A 7,148-nucleotide genomic window follows, 5' to 3' on the forward strand; every position below is an offset into this window, starting at 1 on the left:
TATGGTTGGTAAATGGTGAAAGAATAAGATGGAAAAACACATGTTGTCCTTAAGGGGAAAAATAGATACAGTAAATAGATAGAGCTTAAGTTATATGTAATCATGAATAGTCCTTTAAAGTTTTCTCTCATTTTTGTGCGTATCTGTGCTTTAGGGTTTGGGAAGATTATTCAGATTCCTAATATTGATTTTCTAGAGAACACTTACTTGGTTTGCTACATCGAGGACATAACTGGCCAGTATATGTTCTCGTAAATGGGACATTCTTCTCTGCACAAGTATGAGCACAAAATGCTCGATTAGATCTCTGTTGTTGTTTTTTTCTGGAAGGGATGTTTTTTGTGCCGCTGTAATCACATTATTCATCAGTGGCGCATGTTACATGTTTCCCTTCCAGGTTCAATGTCTTTTGAGGATTTTTTGTTAGCTTTCAGCAGAGCAGCACTTTGCAATCCTCAGCACTGTGTGTTGGTTAACAGTGCTCCATCCTTAATTGAAGACAAAACCATGTTATGTTTCTAATATCCAGAGGGAGGAATGAGATACAAAAGATGATGAAAAGATCCATCAAAAGCTTGGAAATGTATCCTTTGGCACTATTTTGTTTCAAATGTGAGAAAATAGAGTAGAGGAGACAATGGAACATATTAGTGGAATCTGTTTATTGCACTTTACACTATCTGTTGTGTGCGTTGTGTGTCAAGATACCAAAACTTAAAGGGGTGGTTGATTTTTAACTTTAGTTAAACTTAAGTTAACTTATTTTATTATTATTTTTTTTTACTTTAGTTAGTGTTTAATGTTGCTCAACATTATCTGCAAAGTTATGAATCTGAAAGTTCAATGCAAACTGAGATATTGTCTTTTAAAATAATCGCAGTTTAATGTCTAGTTATGGGTGGTAGGTACTACAATGACCTTCTTCCCATATATATATATATATATATATATATATATATATATATACAATTTATTTATTTATTTACTTATTGTAAAAACATAAACAATTGTCTAATATATTAATTTGCTTAGTCAAGATTTTGGCTTGCTTTTCCTGTTGTAAGCTGTAAGGACCATTGAAATAACTGAAATCATTTGGTTAAGTGATTATTGACGTAATGCAGCTAAGACCTGCCTTGAACTACTTTTACGTTTACGTTACACTGTAATGGTCGTGATATGAAGTCATGTTCTGCAGCATCTTTTTAAAAACTTAAATTCAACACATAAACATTAATAATATCAATAATAAAACAATAATATAAATCTGCAGTGCTGCAGTTTTAAATTTGTGTTTTTTTAATTCAGAAAGGAGGTCATGCTGTGATGTATCGAGCTGCCATTGGTCACACGGTGTTACGGGATGTAAATTCATAGGCCAGAGGTAACTAAAGCTTGAACTTTGGAATGCAGCGACATGCGACAAATTTTCGCACGGCCTTGCATTTCCAGCCGACGCATTCACATGCTAATGAATGGAAGTCAATGGAATGAAAAAAGTGTTGTGTGACCGTGGCTTAGGTCTGCTTTTATACTTTAAGACTAGTGCACTAGTGCAACAGTTATTATTTATTTATTTATTTATTTATTTATTTTGTCTGTTTTGTCAATCATCCCAATTGCGAACTCAGTTGTACATTTAAATATGCTAAAAACCCCGAAACTTTGCAGTTTGTATTTAGTACCTTTAAAAATAAAACATTATTCAAATTTTGAAAGGGCTATCTATAGAAAGAGTAACGTATGCTTCCTTTATAATCACTGAAGCTGTCAGTCACTTCAGTTAAATGCTCTCGAAAACTCTCATTACTGTCAAAAATGTCTTATTTACATCATCTTTATACTTTATTTGTTATCAAGAAAGGGTTCATGAATGTGCAGAACTAAGTCAACAAGATTGCGCTGAACAAAAACATAGTATTTTGAGTGACATTGAGTGGATTCTGACAAGCTAGCCTAATTGGCCATTGCATTTATACTTTCAGTAGACTTGTCTGTGATTGGCTACAATACTGAAGGCTTCAAAAACAAAAACAACAACAAAAAAATGTGTAGGCCTATATAAAATCCTTAAAAGGGTACATGACATACACAGTTTCACCTAATCTCATGTTAATCTTGAGTACCTATAGTGTAGTACTGAATCCTTCATATATCCAAAATGTCTTCAGTTTTATCATATTTATAAAAGAAAAATACAGCTTTCCGATTCTTTCCGGAAAAAGCTGAGCTCCTGGAGGAGTGCCGTGGGTGGAGCTATGATACTGATGTTTCTTGTTGTTTCCATTAACATATATTCACTTATGTGCTGATTTCCAACAAAATACAGAAATCTGATGCAATTGTACTTACTGTACATGAATGGGGTCTTTTATCACAGGGACGGCTCCATGTTTAAATAGCAAACGATGTGCAAATCCAGCGTCGACCTGGGCCTTGTTTATAAAACATTCATAAGTGAAATGACCAGAACACACAAAAGGGACTTGATACACTCCGTTGCTGCCCCGGAAAAACAAACTGCATCCACTGTTCATGGAACGCTGGGTTCTTTTAGAAGCTGAACACGGTAGACTTTCCCTCACATTCAAAAACACACTTATTTGGAGGCATTCTCGAACAAATCCTATGCAGTGCTGCCGACGATTTTGAAGCGCGTTGATGTGCGCGAATCACTCGCCTCTGGTCAATGTGTGTGCACGGGCGTGCATTTCCGGGAGAAATGCTCATATAAGGACCTCTGTTCTTGTCTACATCATTAGATCCACGATTGAAAAAAAACAGCCGAAACTTGTACCAACTCGGAAGTAAGATTTTCGGCACAGAAATTCTCAGTCATTCTTCTAAATTATTTTTTAAAACTTTGGCCATGTTTAGCATGAGAATCCATATCTTTAACACTGTGAACAACTCTGAATACACAAAACACCATTGTACCCCCCCTTCCCCCTTTAAAGCTCTTCATTGAGTGCTCAAACAAATATGCACAATAATTAATTGGCTGGTACCAAATTATGTCTATACTTGTTGCTATATCTACTGCACGAAGGCTGGTATTGTTACATTTTTTCAAATTAGAGTATTGGTACCAGTTCTTTTGGCCACACTAAATGTGACCCTGGACCACAAAACCAGTCATTAGTAGCACAGGTATATTTGTAGCAATAGCCAATAATACATTGTATGGGTCAAAATTATAGATTTTTCTTTTATGCCAAAAACCATTAGGATATTAAGTTACAATCATGTTCCATTAAGTTATTTTGTAAATGTACTGTAAATATATCAAAACGTAATTTTTGATTAGTAATATGCAATGCTAAGGTCTCCATTTGGACAATTTTAAAGGAGATTTTCTCAATATTTAGATTTTTTTAGACCCACAAATTCCAGATTTACAAATAGTTGTATTTCAGCATATTGTCCTATCCTAACGAGCCATACAGTACATCAATGGAAATCTTATTTATTTAGCATTCAGATGATGTAGAAATCTCAATTTCAAACAATTGACCCTTATGATTGGTTTTGTGGTCAATGTGTTTTAGAATTAGACATCTGCATAATTAGATATATAACTACTTTTTGGAAAATAATAACTGCTTAAAGTTTTAGAACAGAACATATGCATAGGTTGTATAGGGTAGTGTGAGGTGCAGCGGTGCTTCATACGTCACATGCTGCTGAGTTTGATTTTTACATTAACCTCCAGTGCCCTGTAGGGAGAGGCACTCCAGATCTGATGCTGTTCAACATGAGCAACATCCACCTCCTCTGGAGAGAGATTAAACATCTGCTGAAATTACAGGAGAGTATAGAGCCAGCCACTGTGATTATCACACACACACACCTAGCTCACATTATTAAATTTCTGAAACATTCCTGATGGTCATGGCGTGTCTGTAACTTGATTAATTCCAGGGCTTTTAAACTTTATTTCTTTTTATGACTCTATTCATTTGGGCTGGACTCATTTACCCAGGATCATCCTCATGAAATTAAAAGCTCCAGATGTCTGTGTTCCTCTTCTGTGTTCTGTTCTCTCTCTCTTCCCCTCACTGATTTCTGTACTTGCTCTGAAATCATCCATCAGTCCATTTTCCAAACCGACTGTAGGGTTGTGGGTCTCTAATAATTTTGTCATTGTGCAGTTCATTGAAAATTTATAATATTATATTTTTAAGTTATTGTTAACATTTATCTTTACCATCAGAGGAATGACTTACATTTTAAAATATATTAAAATAGAAATATGTTTATATTTGCATTACATTTAGTCATTTAGCAGACGCTTTTATCCGAAGCGACTTACAAATGAGGACTATGGAAGCAATCAAAATCAACAAAAGAGCAATGATATGCAATTGCTATAACAAGTCTCAGTTAGCTTAACGCAGTACACATAGCAAGGTTTTTCTTCTTTTTTGATTATATAATAAAAAGAAAACAGATAGAATAGAAAAAGAATAAAGCAAGTTTCGGAGGCCTATTTTTGCTTTTGTTAATTGTAGAATAAATAAAAAGAAAATAGAATACAAAAAGATTAGAGAAGCTACTAGTAGGTTTTTATTATATTATATTATATTATATTTGGATTCACGTTTATGAAAAAAAACGTTAATACTTTTTGTTAATACTTTTGTTATATTTTTTGTTAATACTTTTTAAAATCATATAAGTCAAGTCTTATTGTCATTTTGCTACATGTGTGGACATACAGTGGAACGAAATGTCGTGCCTCACAGGACCATGGTGCTACATTAATACAGACATACAACAGTTAAGTAAAACGGTATAAACCTATACACATCTAACCTACTGACAGATTTTGACTATAAATATAGTACTGTATATATAAATGTTTACCTATACATAAACTAAAAACTATACGAATGCTTCACATAAATACTGTACCCTTACACAACTAACCTACTTACAGAGGTGGAGGTGAGATAGACAGTGATGCAGCTGGTCAGCACGCTCCCAATGGTGCCTCTGTAGAATGTGGTGAGGATGGGTGGAGGGAGACTTGCTCTTTTCAGCCGGTGGAGAAAATGTAGGTGCTGTTGTGCCTTCTTGGAGAGTGACATGGTATTGGTGGTCCAGGTGAGATCCTCTGTGATGTGCACCCCCAGGAATTTAATGCTGCTGACTCTCTCCACAGTCGAGCTGTCGATGGTCAGTGGGGGGGGTGGTCACAAGGTTTTTCCTGAAGTCCATCACAACCTCCTATAGAAGACTGTGACAGGCTTAGCTTTGAAGCATGTGTATAACAATTACAGATACCCTAAGTGGTCTTGACCAAATTGCGTTTTATTTTACTTTTCTCTCAGAAATTCTAAATGGCCACTAAATGTGCACATGAGCTGCACAGCATTTCCAAATGCGTATAAACACACTCTCCTCCGCTTCTCTTCATTAGCAGTCTCTCTGTTTTGAAGATTTTGCAGTTTCTCAAGAGCTCCTTGCTGTTCCAACTAGTTTGGCTTTAAGCTGTACAGCATCTGGGGTCTGAATGCTAGTCAGCTCTCAGCTCTCCTGTCATTATAGTGCACTTTACAGTGCTCTGCCCTTTGGTCCTAATTGCTGAAAGTGTTCCTTGGATAAAAAGAATGCTTTATGAAATGCTCTGCATTTTCTTACATCAGAATCAACTTGTGAAACATCTTTAGCTTGTTAGCTAAAATGTTCAACGTAAAAACCTTATACTGTCAGAAAAAATAAGTGTTGAGAACTATTAATATCTTTGAAAGCATGTTCATTTTCTGAAATAATAATAACATCAAAGCTGCAATAATGGTGTGGAAAGAACTTACATTACAAGCACTATAACACTTTAACATTAAACTCCACACCAACAAATGATAACATTATTAGCACATGCTGCAGACACATGGCTTGTTACTTTAAAAGTCAAGTTGATTTTTGGCTGTCAACATTTTGGATCATCAGCTAGAAAAATAAAATTAAAATCATTCTGATTCGAAGTGATTCAAATTATATTATTAATTGTTGTGGTGTGGTGTAATACTCATAGAATTAGAACATTGTTAAAACTTTATAGTTATGGTTACAGTCCTGAGCGTGAACAGCCCTTAGCAAATATTAACAATTTCTAATCTGGCACTGAGTAGACTAGCCATAAAAAGTTGTCTCAGGCAGTGAAATCTATTCGGGCTCCAAACATCTGAGCTGTATATGCCATGTAACTAATCACTCTAGAGCTTCAGGAAATTATGAGTCTTGGCTTTCCCTATTGTATGGTTCATGAATCTTTGCTTATAGTGTATAGGGTTGTAAACATTCTTAAGGTCAGTCGTTCTAGTACTGTTTTGCTGACAGGTGGATGATGTATTGGTGGTTCTAAATAAGCTACCTCACAGGCACTTGGCAAGGTAAGAATCTGTTTATTAACCTTATGCATTGACTTCACTCGACTGAGCTAGGTTATATCAGTGCTTCAGGATATGACCTTACAGGCATCTAGACAGGTGCATTTGTCAGAGGGGTTGTGATCCTCACCGAGAATGACATCCCTTTCGGTGAGTATGTTACAAAGAAGAACAAGAAATAGGTCATTCGTTCTAGTCAAGGTTGTTAAGCGTAGGAGAATAGCTTGCAGGTGAATAATTGTCTTTTAATATGTAGCAATCTTTCATTTGTTTGCAGATAAAATATTTCTAAAATTTCACAAAGAAAAAGTCAAATGCATCTCATTTGTTATTATACAGGCTTCATTGTTATGCATATGTGTATTACTGTGAACATTGAACACTCTTTGCTTTTGCTTTGTCTAACAGAGTTTAAGCAAAAGCCAGCTGGAAAACTCAAGATTGTACATTTTGGACCAAAATGACAAGAATGCCACTTCTAATCGGTAATTACATTTTCTAATCCTTGTGCTAGAGGATAAACACTAGTGCTGAATCTTAATAAATAAAGCTTATGGAGAAACTCATCCATATGAGAGCTGCACAAACATGAAAATCAAAGATAATTTGTTACCCAAACAGATGCACAGACAAAATCAGCAGAGCATAACATCTCCATCACTGCTTCTCTAGAGGTGTGCAACCATCTAACAAATGAAAATAAATGTAAAAATCCTAATTACACTGACCTCTTGTGCAGATACGCATATGGTGTTT

Source organism: Carassius carassius, chromosome 7, assembly GCF_963082965.1.
Source record: "Carassius carassius chromosome 7, fCarCar2.1, whole genome shotgun sequence".
NCBI classification, from domain to species: domain Eukaryota; kingdom Metazoa; phylum Chordata; class Actinopteri; order Cypriniformes; family Cyprinidae; genus Carassius; species Carassius carassius.